The sequence below is a fragment of the Eptesicus fuscus genome, chromosome 1, assembly GCF_027574615.1.
Source record: "Eptesicus fuscus isolate TK198812 chromosome 1, DD_ASM_mEF_20220401, whole genome shotgun sequence".
Lineage (NCBI taxonomy): Eukaryota > Metazoa > Chordata > Mammalia > Chiroptera > Vespertilionidae > Eptesicus > Eptesicus fuscus.
In genome coordinates this window covers 109,034,473-109,057,643 of record NC_072473.1, presented here as the reverse complement: position 1 = coordinate 109,057,643, position 23,171 = coordinate 109,034,473, and the positions used below count along the sequence as shown (strand labels likewise).

General features: G+C 44.9%; 1 pseudogene; it reads left to right on the top strand.

The window, feature by feature from the left end:
• The window catches only part of LOC129149930 (DEP domain-containing protein 4-like), a 91,770-nt pseudogene that overhangs the window by 22,519 nt on the left and 46,080 nt on the right, over positions 1-23,171 (top strand).

The following is a 23,171-nucleotide window of genomic DNA, read 5'->3' as shown; positions in this document are numbered from 1 at the left end:
CAATGGCCGGAGGAATTGCTGAGAAGGAATTGACTGATGGGAGTTGGGATCGGGAAGACGAGGCCCCGCTGGATCAAGGATCCAGGTGCGCTCGCCCGGCAATTGGTTGCCGCTGCAGACCCGAGTGCCACCGCAGCGACCTCGGACCAGCCCGCCACTGCGCACCGGGCACACTGGAGCTATGCCAAGCCCGCCACCCAGCGAGTTCCACGGCAGCCACCCCGGAGCTTTGAGAAAATGGCCGAAGGAATTGCTGAGAGGGAATTAACCAACAGGAATTGGGATCAAGAAGATGAAGCCCTGCTGGGTCCTGGGTCTGGGTGAGGCCGCGCCCCTGGGTCCGGGTGAGGCCACGCGCCCCTGGGTCCGGGTGTAGCTGGATCCTGGGTCCGGGTGAGGCCGTGCGCCCCTGGATTCGGGTGAGGCTGGGTCCCGGGTCTGGGTGAGGCCGCGCGCCCCCAGGTCTGGGCGAGGCTGTGCACCCCTGGGTCCGTGTAAAGCTGGATCCCGGGTCCGGGAGAGGCCGTGCACCCCTGGATCTGTGTGAGGCCGGGTCCTGGGTGCGAGTGAGGCCGCGCCCCTGGGTCTGGACGAGGCCACGCACCCCTGGGTCCGGGTGTAGCTGGATCCTGGGTCCGGGTGAGGCCATGCGCCCCTGGATCTAGGTGAGGCTGGGTCCCGGGACTGGGTGAGGCCGCGCACCCCTGGGTCCAGGCGAGGCCGCGCCCCCCTGGGTCCGGGTGAAGCTGGATCCTGGGTCCGGGTGAGGACGTGCACCCCAGGGTCCGGGTGAGGCCACACGCCCCGGGATCTGGGTGAAGCTGGATCCCAGGTCCAGGTGAGGCCGTGCGCCCCTGGATCCAGGTGAGGCTGGGTCCCAGGTCCAGGTGAGGCCGCGCCCCTGGGTCCGGGAGAGGCCTTGCACCCCTGGGTCCGGGTGAGGCCACGCGCCCCTGGGTCCTGGTGTAGCTGGATCCCGGGTCCAGGTGAGGCCATGCGCCCATGGATCTGGGTGAGGCTGGGTCCCGGGTCTGGGTGAGGCCATGCGCCCCTGGTTCCGGGAGAGGCCGCGCACCCCTGGGTCCGAGTGAAGCTGGATCCCGGGTCCTGGTGAGGCTGTGTGCCCCTGGATCTGTATGAGGCTGGGTCCTGGGTCCAGGTGAAGCTGGATCCTGGGTCCAGGTGAGGCCGTGTGCCCCTGGGGCCGGGTGAGGCGACAAGCCCCGGGGCCTGGGTGATGCTGGGTCCCAGGTCCTGGTGAGGCCGCGCGCCCCTGAGTTCCGGTGAAGCCATGCCCCTGGGTCCAGGCGAGACCATACCAGAGGGAGTCGGACCTGCATTACCACCATTTGTCCACCATCCAGAGCTAAAAAGTCAGTGCCAACATGTACACATAAGGAACTGGTGGACATTGAAATTGGGTCTCAAAAGAACTTTTGGTCCAGAAAGAAACTTACTACAGACTGATTCATTTGCCTGTCAGCATAACTATTATTGCTCGTCTCACATTTGGTTCTTATAAGTATATTTCTAGTAACACATGATCTCACTCATCTAGGGGAAATGATGAACAACATAGACTGATGAACAAGAACAGACCCAGAAACAAGGAGGCATCGATCGGACTGTCGGGCCTCAGAGGGAGGGTAGGGGAGGATGGGGGTAGGGGGGAGAGATCAACCAAAGGACTTGTGTGCATGCATACGAGCCTAACCAATGGTTAAGGACAGCAGGGAGGTGGGGGCATCTGTGGGGAGGGGTGGGGGATGGTAATGGGGGTATGAGGACAAATATGAGACACCTTAATCAATAAAGAAATTTAAAAAAATGAGAAGGCATTGGAATTTGAAGATTCAAACAATAGACTCCATAGGTTTCTAGGCAATAAATCATCTTATGTTTTTTGCAAAAGAAAAAAGGATGCTGAGAATGGATTAACAGATAAAATAAATGCAAAGAAATCTTTATGGTTAGTGTTAATCACAATACTGTATTGTATTTAGATTATGGCAGAACAGTTGTCATTGAGCTAAAATTGAATATTATGCTTTCAGTATTTTTCAGAAGTCAATAAAAGAAATAACCGTATAAAAAACAAACAAACAAACAAAAAATCCTATCCTCCTCAGACTATTCCAAAAAAAATTCAAGAGGAAGGAACACTTCCAAGCTCATTCTATGAAGCCTGCATCACCCTAATACCAAAACCAGATAAAGATAACACAATGAAAGATAATTACAGGCCAATATCCCTCATGAACATAGATGACAAAATCCTCAAAAAATTCTAACAACTCGAATCCAGCAGTACATAAGAAAGATCATACACCATGACCAAGTAGGATTTATCCCAGGGATGCAAGGATGGTACAATATCCGCAAATCAAAAAACATGATACATCATATAAACAAATTGAGATAAAAATCACAGTCATATCAATTTATGCAGAAAAAGCATTTGACAAAATCCAACACCATTTCTTGATAAAAACTCTCAACAAGGTGGGAATAGAAGGATCATACCTCAACATAATAAAAGCCATATATGACAAACCCACAGCCAACATCATACTCAATGGGCAAAAACTAAAACCATTTCCCCTAAGAACAGGAACAAGACAGGGATGCCCACTCTCACCACTCCTGTTCAACATAGTACTGGAAGTACTAGCCATTGCAATAAGACAATAAGAAGAAATAAAAGGCATCCAAATTGGAAAAGAAGAAGTCAAACTGTCCTTATTTGCAGATGACATGATACTGTACATAGGAAATCCTAAAGATTCCATAAAAAAAATTAGACTTAATAAATGAATTCAGCAATGTAGCAGGATACAAAATTAATGCCAAGAAATCTATGGCATTTCTATACACCAACAATGAACTTACAGAAAGAGAGACTAAAAAAGCAATCCCATTTACCATCACACCAAAAAAATTAAGATACCTAGGAATAAATGTAGCTAAGGATGTAAAAGACCTATACGCAGAAAACTACAGGACACTGAAAAAAGAGATAGAGGAAAACATAAACAGATGGAAGAACATACCATGTTCATGAATTGATAGAATCAACATCATCAAAATGTCCATACTACCCAAAGCAATCCATAGATTCAATGCAATCCCAATTAAAATACCAATGGCATATTTCACAGACCTGGAATGAACTTTCCAAAAATTCATCTTGAATAAGAAAAAACCCGAATAGCTGCAGCAATCCTGAGAAAGAAGAACAATGTAAGTGGGATCTCAATACCAGATATCAAGCTGTATTACAAAGCCATTGTTTTCAAAAACTGCCTGGCACTGGCACAAGAACAGACATATAGATCCATGGAATAGAATAGAGAAACCAGAAATCGACCCAAACCACTATGCTCAATTAATATTCGACAAAGGAGGCATGAACATACAATGGAGCCAAGACAGTCTCTTCAATAAATAGTGTTGGGAAAATTGGACAGATACGTGCAAAAAAATGAAACTACACCACCAACTTACACCATACACAAGAATAAACTCAAAATGGATACAGGACTTAAACGTAAGATGGGGAACCATAAAAATACTAGAGGAATCCACCGGCAGAGAAATCTCAGACATATGCCGCAGCAATTTCTTCACTGATACCACTTCTAGGGCAATGGAAGTGAAAGAGAAAATAAACAAATGGGACTACATCAAAATAAAAAGCTTTTGCACAGCAGAAGAAACCATCAACAAAACAACAAGAAAGCCCAGTGTATGGGAGAACATATTTGCAAATGTTATCACTGATAAAGGTTTAATCTCCAACATCTACAGGGAACTTATACAACTTAATAAAAGGAAGATAAGTAATCCAATAAAAAAATGGGCAATGGACCTAAATAGAACCTTTCGAAAGAAGACAGAAGGAAGGCCAAGAGACATATGAAAACATGCTCAAAGTCACTAATTATCTGAGAGATGCAAATCAAAACAACAATGCAGTACCATCTCACACCTGTCAGAATGGCAACCATCATCAAATCAACAAACGATAAGTGCTGGCGAGGATGCGGAGAAAAAGGAACCCTAATGCACTTCTGGTGGGAATGCAGACTGGTGCAGCCACTGTGGAGAATAGTATGGCGTTTCCTCAAAAAAGTAAAAATGGAACTTCCAGTAATCCCACTTCTAGGAATATATCCCAAGAAACTAGAAACACCAATCAGAAATGATATATGCACCCCTATGTTCATTGCAGCACAATTCACCATAGCTAAGATTTGGAAACAGCCTAAACGCTCATCAGCAGATGAGTGGATTAGAAAACCATGGTACATCTACACAATGGAATACTACGCTGCGATAAAAAAGAAGGAATTCTTACCATTTGCAGCAGCATGGATGGACCTGGAGAGCATTATGCTAAGTGAAATAAGCCAGGCAATGAAAGAAAAATACCACATGATCTCACTCATTTATGGAAAATAAAGAACATTATAACCTGATGAATAAAAAGATAGATACAGAGGCAGTAAAACACCGAACAGACTGTCAAATTACAGGGGGGAAAGCTGGGGAGTGTTGGGGAGAGAGGGAAATAGATCAACCAAAGCACTTGTATGCATGCATATAAGCACACCAATGGACACAAGACACTAGGGGTGCGGTGGGATGAGGGCATGCGACAGGGTTAGGGGAGGCTGGGGGAACATCAATGGGGGGAAAAAGGAGATATATGTACTAATATATGTAATATTTTAAACAATAAAAAAATTAAAATAAAATAAAATTCTAGTAAAATAAAGTGAAATGTTTTCTACTAAGCAGCTTCCTCCTAGACATGTCTGTATGTCTCAGGTGGCAGTGACTATAGTTTACAATAAGCCAGTCACGATAAATCACCATGATCTATTTCAGGCCACGCCCTCTTCCCTTGGCTCACGTGGATCTGAAAGTTAAAACCTTGTATTGTACATACTACAAGATACTAGAAAAACAAGACCTTCACCTTACAGTTAATATTTTAGGTTTATATTTTTCTGGTTATAAAAGTAATACATATTCATTATAGAAAATCTAAAAAATAGAATATGCCCTTTGACCCACCAATTCCATTTCTAGGAATCTATCCTTTGCACATGGGCTCAATAATTTGTGATGTGCATGGATGCTTACTATAGCATTGTTTGTAACAGTAAAACACTGGAAACAACAGTTTAATTACGGTATCTCCAGCAGCTTAAAAAATGCAGCAGCTTTAAAAATGAGGTTAATCTATACGAACTGACATGGAATAGTTTTTAATGTATATATTTCTTTTCTTTTTTTATTTTTTATAATATATTTTTATTGATTTCAGAGAGAAATGGAGAGGAAGAGAGCTATAAACATCAGGAATGAGAGAGAATCATTGATTGATTTGCCTCTTGCACACCTCACACTGGGGATCAAGCTCGCAACCCGAGCATGTGCCCTGACCAGGAATTGAACCCTGACCTCCTGGTTCATACGTTGATGCTCAACCACTGAGCCAGACCGGCCGGGCGATGTGTATATTTCTTTAAAATTAATTGTATCTTTACCACAATTGGACATTGTTTTCCTGTTGCAGAGGCTACATTTTGATTGCTTTAGCCAAAAGACATCATCTTAACCCAGAACTAGAGTTTGGAGTAGGAAAACTTACAGAGTAAACATAGTCCCTCTTTGTGAATGGTAGATCTTTTTTCTTTTTTTTTTTATCAATAAAGCTTCCATTTGCTGCTTTCTATTTGAGGGGATGGAAGGTGTTCTATTTTAATTTTTATCAAAGTAACACAAGCAAAGTTTAAACATAGGAAAAGTATACAGGCTTTAATGACATGCAATAGTCCTCTGTCCCACTCTTCTCAATTTTCAGACATACTTCCTAGAAGTAACCATTTTTAACCATTACTCTTTTTAATTCTTCTGGTGGTTATCCACTTAATTCTAAATAGCACACACATTGTTTAAAAAACTGAAATTCTACCCAAAATGCTTATAATGCAAAGCATCAGTCTTCTGACACATCCACTCTATTTCTGCACCTCCAGAGTAATCAATTTCCTGTCCTTTTCCCCTATTTTATTTACTAGTTTAGTAATACAATCCTATCTAATAAAAGAGTAATATGCAAATTGACTGTCACTCCAAGACACAAGATGGCCACCCCCATGGGGACACAATATGGCCACCACAAAATGGCTGGCAGGGGATGGCAGTAGTGGGCAGTTCAGGATGACCAGGCTGGCAGAGGAGGGCAGTTGGGGGAGACCAGGCCTGCAGTGGAGGGCAGTTGAGGGGGACCAGGACAGCAGGGAAGGGCAGTTGCGGGGGAACAGGACTGAAGGGGAGGACAGTTGTGGGGGGGGGCCAGGCCTGCAGTGGAGGGCAGTTGAGGCGGACCAGGACAGCAGGGAAGGGAAGTTGGGGGGGACCAGGCCTGCAGGAGAGGACAGTTGGGGGGGACTCAGGCCTGCTGGGAAGGGCCGTTGGGGGGGACCAGGCCTGCAGGGAAGGGCCGTTAGGGGTGACCAGGCCAGCAGGGGAGGGCAGTTAGGGGTGACCAGGCTGGCAGGGGAGGGCAGTTAGGGGCAATCGGGCCGGCAGGGGAGCAGTTAGGCATTGATCAGGCTGGCAGTAGAGTGGTTAGGGATGATCAGGCTGGCAGGCAGAAGTGGTTAGGGGCAATCAGGCAGAGGCAGGTGAGCGGTTGGGAGCGAGCAGTCCTGTATTGTGAGAGGGATGTCCGACCGCCCGTTTAGGCCAGATCCCGGTGGACACCCCTCAAGGGTTCCCAGATTGGAGAGGGTGCAGGCTGGGCTGAGGGACAACACCCGCCCGCCCATGAACGAATTTTGTGCACCGGGCCTCTAGTATTTAATAAGGTAATACATGGTTCAAAAATCAGAAGTGCAAAAAGGATATATATTGAAAAGTCCCACTCTCTCTCCCCTTTCACCCCATTTCTACTATATTTTTTAGTGTTTCTGATATATATTTTCTCTCCCCCTTTGTTACACGAAAGTATCATATTCTAAACACTGTCCTTCACATTGATTCTTTTTTTCTTTTTTATTGTTTAAAGTATTACAGATAGTAGTATAGATGTTTCCTTTTTTTCCAAATTGACCTTTCCCCGGCCTCCCCTACCCCCTGGCATATACCCTCACCCCTCTCCCGGTGTCTTGCGTCCATTTGTTATGCTTATATGCATACAAGTCTTTCAGTTGATCTCTTACCTCCCCCCACCCCCAAACCCTCCCCAGCTTTCTTGCTGTCATTTGACAGTCTGTTCTATGCTTCTCTGCCTCTGTATCTATTTTTGTTCATCAGTTTATAATGTTCTTAATTATCCATAAATGAGTGAGATCATGTGGTATTTTTCTTTCATTGCCTGGCTTATTTCACTTAGCATAATACTCTCCAGTTCCATCCATGCTATTGCAAATGGTAAGAATTCCTTCTTCTTTATTGCAGCATAGTATTCCATTGTGTAGATGTACCACAGTTTTCTAATACACTCATCTGCTGATGGGAACTTAGGCTGTTTCCAAATCTTAGCTATGGTGAATTGTGCTGCTATGAACATAGGGGTGCATATATCCTTTCTGATTGGTGTTTCTGTTTTCTTGGGATATATTCCTAGAAGTGGTATTACTGGGTCAAATGGGAGTTTCATTTTTAGTTTTTTTGAGGAAACTCCATACTGTTCTCCACAGTGGCTGCACCAGTCTGCATTCCCACCAGCAGTGCATGAGGGTTCCTTTTTCTCCACATCCTCTCCAGCACTTGTGGTTTGTTGATTTGTTGATGATAGCCATTCTGACAGGTGTGAGATGATACTGCATTGTTGTTTTGATTTGCATCTCTCAGATGATTAGTGACTTTGAGCATGTCTTCATATGTCTCTTGGCTTTCTGAATGTCCTCTTTCAAAAAGTGTCTATTTAGGTCATTTGCCCATTTTTTTATTGATTGTTTATCTTCCTTTTGTTAAGTTGTGTGAGTTCCTTGTAAATGTTGGAGATTAAACCCTTATCGGAGATAACATTGGCAAATATGTTCTCCCATGCAGTGGAATTTCTTGTTGTTTTGTTGATGGTTTCTTTTGCTATGCAGAAGCTTGTTATTTTGATGTAATCCCATTGGCATCTATGTTCATGAGGGATATTGGCCTGTAATTCTCTTTCAATGGGTTGTCTTTATCTGGTTTTGGTATTAGGGTAATGCTGGACTTAAACATATGACAGGAAACCATAAAAATATTAGAGGAATCCACAGGCAAAGAAATCTCAGGTAGGGGACAGTGGGGGTAAGGGGAAGAGATCAACCAAAGGATTTATATGCATGCATATAAGCCTAATCAATGGATACAGACAACAGGGGATGGGGGCATGAATGAGGGGTGGGGGGATAATGGGGGAATAAGGACACATATGTAATACCTTAATCAATAAAGAAATTTAAAAAAAGTAAATTAGAGGTCATGACTGCATTACCTTGTGAAATACTAAAATGCACTAAATTTTACACTTTAAAATGGTATGTGGGCCCAACTGGCATGGCTCAGTGGTTGAGCATCTACCTATGGACCAGGAGGTCATGGTTCGATTCCCAGTCAGGGCACATGCCCAGACTGTGGGCTCTATCTCCAGTGTGGGACGTGCAGGAGGCAGCCGATCAATGATTCTCTCTCCTCATTGATGTTTCTATCTTTCCCTCTCCCTCCTTCTCTGAAATCAATAAAAAAATATTTAAAACTTAAAAATAAAATGATATGTGGCATGTGAATTGTATATGTTAGAAAGAAAAAGGAAGAAAAGTAGAAGGGGTATTAAAGTACCACTACCAAGCAAATGAAATTGCTGATGTTGTCACAGATTCTCCTAAGGTGCCAATTATTTTCTCTATGTAGGGGAAGGAGTAGGCTCCTGATAAAGCCAGCATCTAATTGGAAATGGCTGTGCTCCAGGACCCTGCAGGACAAATTTTAATGACACACTCCTCTAATAATTTTTTCAGAAATGTGTACAGTATGTTTTGCTTTCTCCAACAATTTCTGTTAAAAGCACAATGGTGTTTTTTTGTTCCATGTTTTATCCAAAAGTTAGATGTGTAGGTTGTTCTAGAAAGTTTTCCTCTTCAGCTGGGCTATAGTCATGCCACTGAGCTGATTATGTCTTTGATGAGAAGCTGAATCCCACACAGGTTTCTGGACTATGAAACAGAATTAATGCTGTGCCATGAAGTGACAAGCTCTGATTTGTAATTTAAATCCCATGAGTTTGTGATTATGGCATTTGTTTTTACACTCAAATGGGAGAATATAAATACTTAGGTTTATGTATAATGATTTTGCCAACCAGTTAGCTTATTTTTAATGCTGCAGGGCTTCCTGCCAATTCAGTAACAATTACCCCACATTGTCATTTGAGAGAATTATGCAATAGTAGATTCTGAAAAATGTGTACTGAATAAATAAATGACTGATGTGCTTTTCTTGTTTATTTTTCATGAAGGGTACAGAATCATAAATCAATACTTCATATTGTGATTCAGCCATTAAGAAATTAGGTTCACCATTAGTTAAATGAGAAGTCAGATGACAGGAAGCAGATAGACAGTTGTATGATGGTATCTTTTAAGAACATGGATTATCTTTGTTCTCAACCAAGAACATAGTAACTAGGAGTCCAGAAAAAAGACAGGCAAGAGTGAGGGTTAGGCCATAAGAGAAGGGGTCTTCCTGGCTCATTCTCTTTACTTCCTCCTCCAAACAATTGACCTCCCTTAACTTCAATTGCCGAATGAAGTCTTCATTCTGGCATGGAGTGTAGTTTCTTTTTTTTATTATTTCTTTATTGATTAAGGCAGGGGTCCTCAAACTTTTTAAACAGGGGGCCGGTTCACTGTCCCTCAGACCATTGGAGGGCCGGACTATAGTTTAAAAAAAACTATGAACAAATTCCTATGCACACTGCACATATCTTATTTTGAAGTAAAAAAAAAAAAAAAAAAAAAAAAAAAACGGCAAAAACACCCGCATGTGGCCCGCGGGCCGTAGTTTGAGGACCGTAGTTTGAAGATGCCTGGATTAAGGTATTACATATGTGTCCTTATTCCCCCATTACCCCCCACCTCCCATTCATGCCCCACCCCCCTGTTGTCTGTGTCCATTGATTAGGCTTATATGCATGCATATAAGTCCTTTAGTTATCTCTTCCTCTTACCCCCACTGTCCCCTACCTTCCCTGAGGTTTGATGTTCTGATTGATGTTTCTCTGTCTCTGGATCTATTTTTGTCCATCAGTTTATGTTGTTCATTATATTCCACAAATGAGTGAGATCATGTGATATTTATCTTTCTCTGTAGTTTCTTAAAGATCCCTCAAAGATTGGGTTTGTTGAGGCTAAGCTAAAATTTATTGCATTCTGTTGCCCCTTGTGGATGCACAGAGGAAATACAGCATACATCTGATAAAGTGATAGAATAAACAGCTTTATTATGGAAGATGAAATAATCAGAAGTTGAAGAATCTTAGCAACTGTAGCAGACAATAAATAAGGGCAGGATCTATGTTAAGCTTTTGGAAGTTGTTTTGTTTGCTTGTTTGCAGATGATAGTGCTCAGCCCACTGGGGTCCTTGCCCTGACTATTTTGTCTTGCCCTGTTTCCTAGACAATTTGTCAGCCCTATTTTTCTTCCCTTCTTTGGGAGTGTACTGAAAAGTCTGTAAACTCTACCCTGAACACCACTCCCATTTGGACAACAGTTCCTGCTGATGGTAATTATTCAGGGAATTACTGAGATAAACCAGTGTTTGTGGCAAGTTTAAATTCCTTTCTTGCTGCAGAGTCTTCCTGGTGTCTAAATTTCTCACCTGATGGGTCTGGGAGAGGCCACGCGCCCCTGGGTCCGGGTGAGGCCATGTGTCCCTGGACCCAGGTGAGGCCTCGCGCACCTAGGCCTGGGTGAGGCCACGTGCCCCTGGGTCTGGGAGAGGCCACGCGCCCCCGGGTCCGGGTGAGGCCATGTGTCCCTGGATCTGGGTGAGGCTGGGTCCCGGGTCCGGGTGAGGCCATGTGCCCCTGGGTCTGTGAGAGGCCACGTGCCCCCGGGTCCGGGTGAGGCCATGGGTCCCTGGATCCGGGTGAGGCCTCGCGCACCTAGGTCCGGGTGAGGCCACGCACCCCTGGGTCTGGGAGAGGCCACGCGCCCCTGGGTCCAGGTGAGGCCATGTGTCCCTGGATCCGGGTGAGGCCTCACGCACCTAGGCCCAGGTGAGGCCACGTGCCCCTGGGTCTGGGAGAGGCCACGCGCCCCCGGGTCCGGGTGAGGCCATGTGTCCCTGGATCCAGGTGAGGCTGGGTCCCAGGTCCGAGTGAGGCCTCGCGCATCCAGGTCCGGGTGAGGCCATGCGCCCCTGGGTCTGGGAGAGGCCACGCGCCCCTGGGTCTGGGTGAGGCCATGTGTCCCTGGATCCGGGTGAGGCCTCGCGCACCTAGGTCCAGGTGAGGCCACGCGCCCCTGGGTCTGGGAGAGGCCACGTGCCCCCGGGTCCGGGTGAGGCCATGTGTCCCTGGATCCGGGTGAGGCTGGGTCCCAGGTCCGGGTGAGGCCACGCGCCCCTGGGTCTGGGAGAGGCCACGCGCCCCTGGGTCCGGGTGAGGCCATGTGTCCCTGGATCCGGGTGAGACCTCACGCACCTAGGTCCTGGTGAGGCCATGCGCCCCTGGGTCTGGGAGAGGCCACGCGCCCCTGGGTCCGGGTGAGGCCACACGCCCCTGGACCCGGGTGTGGCTGGGTCCCTGGGCCCGGGTGAGGCCACGCGCCCCTGGGTCCAGGTGAGGCCTTGCGCCCCTGGTCCCGGGTGAGGCTGGGTCCCTGGGCTCGGGTGAGGCCACGCGCCCCTGGGTCCGGGTGAGACCACGCACCACTGGACCCGGATGAGGCTGGGTCCTGGGCCCGGATGAGGCCATGTGCCACTGGGTCCGGGTGAGGCCTTGCGCCCCTGGGTAAGGATGAAGCTGGATCCTGGGTCCGGGTGAGGCCGTGTGCCCCTGGATCCATCCGGGTGAGGTTGGGTCCCGGGCCCGGGTGAGGCCACGCGCCCCTTGGGTCTGGGTGAGGCCACGTTCCCCTTAGTCCGGGTGAAGCCGTGCCCCTGGGTCCGGCCGAGACCAAACCAGAGGGAGTCAGACCTCCGTTACCACCATTTGTCCACCATCCAGAGCTGAGGGGTCAGTGCTGACATGTACACATAAAGAACTGGTGGACATTGAAATTGGGTCTCAAAGGAACTGTTGGTCCAGAAAGAAACTCACTACAGACTGATTCATTTGCCTGTCAGCATAACTATTATTGCTCGTCTCACACTCAGTTCTTATAAGTATATATCTAGTGACATATGATCTCGCTCATCTAGGGGAAATGATGAACAACATAGACTGAGGAACAAGAACAGAACCAGAAACAAGGAGGCATCGATCGGACTATCGGGCCTCAGAGGGAGGATAGAGGAGGTTGGGAGGAGGGGGGAGAGATCAACCAAAGGACTTGTGTGCATGCATATGAGCCTATCCAATGGTTAAGTTCAACAGGGGGATGGAGCATCCGTGGGGAGGGGTGTGGGATGGGAATGGGGAGATGAGGACAAATATGTGACACCTTAATCAATAAAGAAATTAAAAATAAATAAATAAATAAATAAATAAATAAATGTAAATTAAGGTATATTCATTCAATTGTTAAAATAAATAAATAAATAAATAAATAAATAAATAAATAAATAAATTTCTCACCTGAATTTGGGACCATGCATGGATTTTTATCGTTTACTCCACAATACAATTTGTTCCCAGACCCCCACCACTACCAAGTTCAGATGTAACTGATCTTTATCTTTTAGTCCTAGTCCACTTCTAGGTCTACTTCCCATAAAGCCTTTTTGTGTGTGTCTAGCCTTTTATTTGTTTCTGCCAAAAGTAGGTTCTAAGCATTGGGGTCACATCATTTCCATGCTGGCTGGCATACAACTATTAATATAGAAAATTTTCAAGAAAGGAAGGGATTAGGGGATGTAGACATAGTCCCAACATCTGTCCTCCCTGTCTCTATAGAATAGTTATCCCCATACTTCCAACTAGTGAAGCCACTTCACCTAACAGTAATGATAAAAATAACAACGGCTACCATTTACTGAATGGGCATTAGGGGCTAGGCACTTGACAAACAGCCCTATGAGATAGGTATTATTAGTCTGACGTTAATGTTGAAGGGTATGAAGCTCAAGAGAATACAATACTTGCACAGGATCATACAGTGAGCTTGTGGCAGCATGGGGATTCAAAACTAGTTCTGGCCCTGTCCAGTGTTGCTAAATAGTTAGAGCATCTGCCTGTGCAGCACAGGGCCAGGAGTTAAATTCCTGGTCAAGGGCATGTACCTGGGTTGCAGGTTTGGCCCCATTGGGGCACATGCATAAGGCAACCAATAGATGTGTATCTCTCATCTCTCTCTCTCTCTCTCTCTCTCTCTCTCTCTCTCTCTCTCTCTTTCTGTGTGTGTGTGTGTGTGTGTGTGTGTGTTTGTGTGTGTGTATCTCTCCTCTCTGTATGACAATCAATGGAAAAAAATATCCTCGGGTGAAGATTACCAAAAAAACTTTTTTTAAACTGTCTTCAGCCCTAACCAGTTTGGCTCAGTGGATAGAGCATCGGCCTGTGGACTGAAGGGTCCTAGGTTCGATTCTAGTCAAGGGCACATGCCGGGGTTGCAGCTCAATCCCCAGTGGGAGGCATGCAGTAAACAGCTGATCAATGATTCTCTTTCATCATTGATGTTTCTATCTCTCTCTCCTTCTTCCTTCCTCTCTGAAATCAATATGTATACTCTAGACGCCTGGTACATGAATTCATGCATGAATTCATGCACCGATGAGGTTCCTAGGCCTGGCCAGAGATCAGGGCTAATCGGGGCCATCTAGCCCAGTCCTAATTGGGGCCTGCCAGCCAGGGGGAGGGATGGGGGAGGGACTGCGGGAGGTAGGCTGGCCGGCCTGGGGGAGGGACTGGCCTGGGGGAGGGACCGTGGGAGGTTGGCCAGCTGCAGGAGGTTGGCTGTGGGAGCACACTCTCCACCAGGGGGCAGCTCCTGCATTGAGTGTCTGCCCCTTAGTGGTCAGTGTGCGTCATAGCGACTGGTAGACCGATTGTTCCCATCGTTCGGTCATAATGGTTGCTTAGGCATATATATATATATATATATATATATATATATATATATATATATATATATATATTGTCTCCAGGGCCTGTGTTCCTTTAACACTGCCTCATTCCTGTTAGAAAATCATGGATTTTGGTGCTATAGTCAGAAAGAGGTGAACTGAATAGATGGAAAATGATGTAATTTGACCCTTAGAATACACATTGTATTTACTTTTACTATCCTTCCTGTGATCAAATCTCAACTCCAACTATAAAGACAGAGGAAACATGTCCCACCTAAAACTATATCCATGTAGTATTTATAGAAAAATGTATTTTTAGAATAATCCAAATCACAGAAAATAATAAAACATGGCTTCCCTTCTCTCCCTATTCTCTCTTTGATTCCACCTATCTCTATTAAAATTCTCAAAGACAACTTTTCCACAAATTACCTTTTGAAGTAAAACCTACATACTATGTAAAGTGCTCAAATCTTACATGCACAGCTCAATGAATTTTCACAAAGTGACATACCCATTTAATCACTACTCAAATCAAAATAAAGAATATGACCAACATCCCAGAAGCCCACCTCGTGTCCACTTCCAGTCACTAACTGACTATCAATAATTATGATTGTGATTTCTAATATTATTGATTTATTTGCCTGTTTATATAAATGGAACCTGAGAGAGTACTCCTTTGTGTGGGCCTTCTTTGTTTCAACATTATATCTGTGAAACAAATCCACATTGTTGCTTGCAGCATAACTTAAAATATATATACATATATAAATGTGTGTGTGTGTGTGTGTGTGTGTGTGTGTAATTCTTTTGTATAAATATACTACAATATATTTATGTATCTAACAGTTGGTGGGCATTTGGGTGGTTTCCAGTTTGGAGCTGTTCTGAATAATGCTGCCATGAACATTCTTTTGGTGGATATATGTCCTTAGTTCTCTTAGGTATATATTTAGGACTGGTGTTGCTAGGTCATAAGATACACATGTGTTGAGCTTGGTAGATAATGCTAAATAGTTTTCAAAAGTGGATGTACCAATTTTTACAACAATAAGCAGAGTATAAGAGTTACTCCACATTCTTGCCAACACTTGCTATTATCAGGCTTTTAAATTTTAGACTTTCTGATAGTTTTGTTATTTTGCCAAGTTGTGCTTTTAATTTGATAAAGAATATGTTAAGCACCTGTAATTGGCCATCTGTAATTTTTGAACTATCTGTTCATGTTTTTTATTCATTAAAAAATGAACTGCCTCTAACTGCTATGCTGTACATCTTAATCTAATACAAAATAATGTTGAATGCAAACTGTAATTGAAAAATTAAAAAATGAACTGCTTTTCTTTATCTATTTGATATGTAGAAATTATTTGTATAGTCATACCAGAAATCTTTTGTCAGATAAATGTATTTCAAATATTGTCTCTCTATGGCTTGCCTTTCCACTTTTTAAATGGTGTCTCTTGGTATACAGACGTTTTTATTTTATTTTAATGAAGACCAATTTATTAATATTTATTATTTTGGTTATTGCTTTTTATTCCCTGTTTAAGAAATCTTTTACTACCCCAAGTTAATGAAGATAGTTTCCTATTTTGCCTACTAGAAATTTTATTTTACCTGTTACAGTTTAGTTCTACAATCAATTTGGAATACATATTTGTGTGTTGTGTGAAGTAAGGATCCAAATTTATATATTTCCATATGGATTCTAAATAAGGTACTATTTATTGAAAAGATCATTCCCCCCCAACACACACACACACACACACACATTCAATTAAAATAGCAGATTTGTCAAAAACCAGGTGATTTAGTATATACAGGTCTGTTTCTGGATTCTCTATTTTCTTCCATCAGTCTATTTGGCTGTCCTTGTATAAATACCAGTATTTACTATATCTTCATATTTTCTGTATTTTGATGCTTTGACATCTGGAACCTTACTGAAACTGGAGGGACTGCTCCTCTCAGGGTTAACTAATCCCTAGAAATAGTACACAACTCACCTGAGAGTTGGCTGACTGAATATACTGTGTTTCTGATCAAGTGGAGCATTTACAGGGACACAAAAGTTATCTAAGTTTTTATTTGCTGACATGGAACCCCTGGCAGAAGTGGTTCCACTTTGAGCCTATAAAGTTAAACAACAGGCAAAAGAAAAAAATCACCATGTCAACTGATTCAGAGAAAGCATTTGACAAAATTCTAAACTCATTCATTGTCTTAGCTCAGGCTGCTATAACAAAATACCATTAAACTTAACAGAAATTTGTTTCTCAGAGTTCATGAGGCTAGGAAGTTCAAGACCAAGGTGCCAGCTAATTAGGAACTTTTTTTCTGGCTTGCAGATAGTTGTCTTTTCTCTGTATCCTTACATGGTGGAGAGAGAGATCTCATGTCTCTTCCTGTTTTGTAAAGGAATTAATTCCATCATGAGGGTCCCACTCTCATCACTTATTCTAACTCTGATTACTTCCCCAAAACCTCACTTGCAAAGACCATGACATTGTGGATTAGGACCCCAACTTATAAATTTTGAGAGACACATTCAGTCCATAACACTCATGATAAAAACTCTCACCCAACTAAGAAGAGAGGGGAACTTCTTCAACTTGATAAAGGTTATCTACAAAAGAAACCTACAGCTAACATAACACTTAATGGTGAAATACTGGATGCTTTTCCCTTAGAACACGAACAAGGCAAGGATGTTGACTCTTACCATTCTTTTCATCAAAGTACTGGAAGTCCTAGACAATACAAAAAGGCAAGAAAAAGAAATAAAAGACAGATTAGAAAGAAGGAAATAAAACTTCCTATTTGCAGATGGCATGTTGTCCAAGCATAAAATCCCATGGAATCTACCAGAAAGCACTGAGAAGTAATAAGTGAATCTAGCGAGGTCAAAGGCCACCAGTACAAGACAAACACACAAATATTAACTGTATTTTTATATACTAGCAACTAGCAAAGGGAAACAAAAATTACAAACACAATACTATTTACAACCATCAAATAAAATGAAATTAATTACGTATAATTCTAACAAAGCATGTATATATCTGTGTGTAAAAACTATAAATAAGCATATGAAAACATATTAGTTATTAGAAAAATGCAAATTGGAACCACGATGAGATATTATTAAACACCTATGAGTATGACTAAAATGAAAATACTGATGATATAAAATGCTGGTGAGGATGTAGAGAAACTGGATCTCTCATACATTGCTGGTGTGAATCTAAAGTGGTACAGACATTCTGGAAAATAATCAGTTTCTTATCAAATTAAACATACACTTACCATACAACTCAGCAATTTTACCCCTAGCATTTATCCCAGAGAAAATGAGAATTTATGTTCACACAAAAACTTGAATGAAAATATGTATAGAGGCTTTATTAATAATCTCTAAAAACTGGAAATAACCCAGAAGATCTTCTATGGATGAGTGTTTAAGCAACTTTGTATATTCATACCATGGAATACTACTCAGCAATATAAAAGTAAGAAATTATCATATCCACAGCTTGAATGAATCTCCAGGACATTATGTTGAATGAAAAAATCCAATCTCAAAAGGTTATATATGGTATGATTCAATGTATTTAACATTTACAAAATTACAAAATTATAAAGATGGAGAACAGATTAGTGCAGTGTTTCTGGACTTTTTTTTCATTATTGCCTCCCAAGAAGACTTTTTAGACATTTTTTTCTAATTACCCCCCCCAATTAAATACTAAGGAATAAGATTTTATCAGGTAGGGTTGAATTTTGGAAGGCCACAACCATTGTACTGTCTAAGTTTCTTTTTCAGGGAGGAGGGAACATGTTGGAAGAGATAGGAGAGGAAGTCACACTTCTCTAAAGATACATTTTTGCAGAGTTTTGACCTCTAAAATCCTGCCAATGTTCTACATTTTCAAAGATAAAATTGAATCAACAGGATGGGGGGAGAAACCTAAAACTGAAAGCAAATAGAAACAGATAAACCCAACTGCATTTCAAATGAATAACAATCACATTGAAAAAAACTAATCCAAGTCACTTTTGAACACAGCACTTGATCTATAAATCCTCAGATTAGGGGTAAAAAGAACTGCATACAAACCTTCTATCCTTTTAAATAGGTTTGTTTTATATACTAATATGAGTGCAGCAATTCTGAAACTGTTTTATGTATACTGAACTAAATGAATTAATGTTTGAAACCAGGCTTCTTGCTGGAAGTAGGGAGATAAATTTATAAAATGGGTGAAAGCAGGAAGTACCTTGTAGTGTTGGATTGGAATTGGAGTATCAGTATGCACATAATTTCCCAAAAATTAAAGGAAAACTGGTATGTTGACTAGAAAATATTAAATACATATACACTGAGTGGCCAGATTATTCTGATCTCTGAATACATAATGATCTATTAGAGGCCCAGTGCATGATTTTGTGCATGGGTGGGGTCTGGCCAGCCTGGCCAGAGGGAGGGAACATGGGTGGTTGGCTGCCCTGCCTGCTGGTCGAACTCCTGGTCGAGGGGACAATTTGCATATTAGCCTTTTATTATATAGGATATACACTGAGTGGCCAGATTATTATGCGTTCAGAGATCATAATAATCTGGCCACTCAGTGTATATAGATATATATCTCTATACATACATTATATACATACATAGATATATTTAACTAGAATTATATATATCTTACCTTATAATAGAGAAACATGCAAATTGACCGCACCTCCGCTATGCCCATGATTGGGCCTGCGAGAGGCTGGGGGCAGGACTCCGGGTGGCCTATCTGGCCATTGAGAAAACCAAGATGGCGGCGCCAAATCCTCTTAGTTCCGGGGGTCCTGGGGAGCGATGGCAACCCTAGAGGGGCGTGGCCGGGCCAGCCAGCCGCTCCCGGGGTCCCGGGCGGATCGCGACCAGGGGGGGCGTGGCCGGCCACAGCCAGAAGCCTCCCGGGGGTCCCGGGCTGCATCACGACCCGGGGGGGCGTGGCCGGGCAGAGCCAGAAGCCTCCCCGGGGTCCCGGGCTGGATCGCGACCCGGGGGGGCGTAGCCGGGCAGAGCCAGAAGCCTCCCAGGGGGATGTGGCCGGGCCCAGCCAGCCGCTCCCGGGGCGGGGTCCCCGGGCGATCGCCACCCTGGCCTAAATGGCTGGTGCTGGGATCAATGGGGCCAGTGGAAGGAGCAGGCGGTAGTTGACCACCGAGGCCATCTGCAGCAGCCGGATGCAGAGCTGGGGTCTATGTTCTCCAGGTTGGCCTCCGTGGGGCCTGTGTCGCACCCATAGTAGCCGAGTGGGCATGCTGGCATAGTAGCCCCAGCATGAGGCCAGCTTCCCAAGCCAGGCTGCGGAGGGAGGGAGGGCCTCTGGGCTGGGAGCACTCCCCCACCCCAGTGGACAGGGCACAGAGAGGGAGCAGCAGAGAGCTACTAGCGGTGGTGGGTGTGGTGGCCTGGCTTCCAAGAGGCTAACTGCAGCTGCTGTGGCCTGCGCTGAGGTGGCTGGTGGTGGGGGCAACTGCGTGGGCGCATCCGAGGCTGGGGCACTGGGAGACGTGGGACTGCAGCCCAGAAAGCGAGGCTCCGGAGGACCTGGTCACCGACCCCCGGCATTGAAGCCGCCTCCTACAAGATGTATCCTAGCCTAGGTGTGTGGGAAGCAGGTTCAGGAACCTCTCCCTTTGCGGCGCCAGAGCCCAGGCCTGCCAGCGCCCCAGAGGAGACCCCCGCCAGGATCGGGGGCGTGACCAGTCTCTAAACCAGGGTGGCCATTAGCCCAGGCCTACCAGCGCCCCAGAGGAGACCCCCACCAGGATCGGGGGCGTGACCGGCCTCCAAACCGCCAGTGACCCTAACCCAGGCCTGCCAGCACCCCAGAGGAGATCCCCACCAGGATCGGGGGCGTGACCAGCCTCTAAACCGCCCGCAGCCCTAGCCCAGGCCTGCCAGCACCCCAGAGGAGACCCCTGCCAGGATTGGGGTCATGGCCAGCCTTCAAACTGTGGCGGCCCCTAGCCCAAGGAGGCCTCCTGGCCGAGGACACCTGAGTCTGTTCTTGACCTAGGGCCGGGCTCTCCCCGCAAGGGACTCAGAAGCCACAAGAGTCTAACTGCCAGTCACTGGGAGTGCATCCACTGTCCACCAAAAAGTAGGGCCATCAAACCATTCAGTCTCAGTGCAGGCACAGGTCCGTGGCTGACGGGGTGGAGGCCAGACCAAAACAAAACAGCAGAAACACCCTGCCCACCTGGGCGGGTACTGCTGTAGTCCACGTGGCCTGGGCAGTGCAGAAAGCGCTACCTTCTCCCAGGTCCTGTGGCACCTCTGCCTGGCACCTCCGCCTCGCTCACCCTCAAGCCCCCCTGAGTCCTGACAGCAAAGTGTGTGGGGCATTCTGCAGGAGTTGTGCCGTTCTGGGTGCTTTTGCCCAAAGACACACTTTGGGATGAATTCAGAGCCACATCTCATTTCCCATGAGACTGGAAGAACCATGTAAAAGGATTTTGACAAAAGCTTTCCACATCTCTGTTTATTCTTTTGAATCCATAAAACAACATTAAAAAAAGCATCCGGGCCACCTAAGAAAGAATGCACTTTCTGGCCAGAGCACGCAGGATTCTTTTGCCCAACAGGTTAAAGGGAGCAGAGCTGGCACAGTGGGAATGGCCTGGTGCCCTATGAGGAGACCGGGGGAATGGGGTTGCCGAAATTCCATAAGCCTCTTGCCACCTTCTCCTTTGCAAACCACACCATCCAGATCCACCAGGACTGGAGGCAACTGGGAATCACAGCCGTGATTTGGGACATGGTGAGCAAATCTTGAGGGGCCTCTGAAAACATCTGCAATTGATTATAAGACTGGTCTTTATTTAAAAAGAAATAAAAGAACAGCTTTGTTGAGATATAACCCATATACTGGACATGTCACCTAAAGTGTACAATGAACTGGCTTTTTAAAGTAAATTCAGAGTGGTACAACCATCACCATGCTCAATTTTTAAATATCTTCATGACCCATCCCCTCCAAAAAAAACTTCTACCCATTGGAATCACTTTCCTGATCATCTTCCCCAAAATAGATTGCACTTTAAAGGTGGGTAAAGGAAAGTTGAGGGAAGTTAAAACACTGCACAAAGGATATTGTAAGATGACAAAGCCCAAAGTGAAGATCATGTGTTTTCTTTAAAAAAAATATATTTTCAAAATTTCAGAAAGGGAGAGGGAGAGAGAGATAGAAACATCAATGATAAGAATCACTGATGAGCCGAAACCGGTTTGGCTCAGTGGATAGAGCGTCGGTCTGCGGACTGGAAGGTCCCAGGTTCGATTCCGGTTAAGGGCATGTACATTGGTTGCTGGCACATATCCCGGTGTGGGGTGTGCAGGAAGCAGCTGGTCGATGTTTCTCTCTCATCGATGTTTCTAGCTCTCTATCCCTCTCCCTTCCTCTCTGTGAAAAATCAATAAAATATATTTTAAAAAAAAAAAAGAATCACTGATCAGCTGCCGCCCACAGGCCCCCTACTGGGGATTGAGCCCGAAACCCAGGCATGTGTGCCCCTGATCAGAATCAAACCTGGACTCTTCAGTCCACAGGCCGATGCTCTCTCCATTAAGCCAAACTGACCAGGGCCATGTGTTTTCTTCAAGTTCTGCGTGGTTGTAATGGTCCCCAAATCTATACTAATAAAAGGATAATATGCTAATTAGAGTGGTTGTCTTCCGGACATCTTTCCAGAGAAAGCCACAGTGGCTACAAAGGCCAAGGCTCAGGCAGCCATAACCAGCTGCAGTGGCAGCAGCATTGGGATTATGGGGGTGGTGCCTCCAGAGGGAGGCCAGACTGGCGGCCAAGGCACAGGCAGTTTGGGGTGATCAGGCTGATAGGGGAGGGCAAGGTAGGGGCAATCAGGCTGGCAGGAGATCAAGGTAGGGGCGAGCAGGCAGGCAGGCAGTGGGGTTAGGGACAATCAGGCAGGCAGGCAGGTGAGTGGTTAGGAGCCAGCGGTTCCGGATTGTGAGAGGGATGTCCGACTGCTGGAAGTTGGACATCCCCTGAGGGCTCCCAGATTGAAGAGGGTGCAGATTGGGCTGAGGGGCACACTCCCCCACCCCCCCCCCAGTGCACGAATTTCGTGCACCGGGCCTCTAGTATATATATATATATATATATATATATATATATATATATATATATATATATATATATATAGAGAGAGAGAGAGAGAGAGAGAGAGAGAGAGAGAGAGAGAGAGCACTATTGAATAAAATAGGAAATGATCTCTAAAAGTTGTTTCAGGCCCTAGCTGGTTTGACTCAGTGGATAGAGCATAGGCCTGTGGACTGAAGGGTCCCTGGTTTGATTCCGATCAAGGGCACATACCTCAGTTGCAGGCTCAACCGCTGGCCCTGGTTTGGGCGCATATGGGAGGCAACCAATCGATGTGTCTCTCTCACATCAATGTTTCTATCTCTCTGTCTCTCCCCTTCCCTTCTATTCTCTCTAAAAATCAATGGAAAAATATCCTTGAGTGAGGATTAACAATAACAACAATAAAAAGATGTTTCAGTCCAGCCAGTGTGGCTCAGTGGTTGAGCATTGACCCATGAACCAGGAGATCATGGTTCATTCCCAGTCAGGGCACTTGCCCATATTGCGTGCTCAATTCCCAATAGGAGATATGCAGGAGGCAGCCAATCAATGTTTCTCTCTCATCATTGATATTTCTATCTTTCTCTCCCTCTCCCTTCCTCTCTCTGAAATCAATAAAAACATATTTTTTTAAGTAAAAAGTTTTTGGGAGAAACCAAGATGGCGGCATAGGTAAACACCTGAACTGCTGCCTCGCACAACAACTTCAAAACTACAACTAAAAGACAACACGGACATCATCCAGAACCACAGGAAGGCTGGCTGAGTGGAAA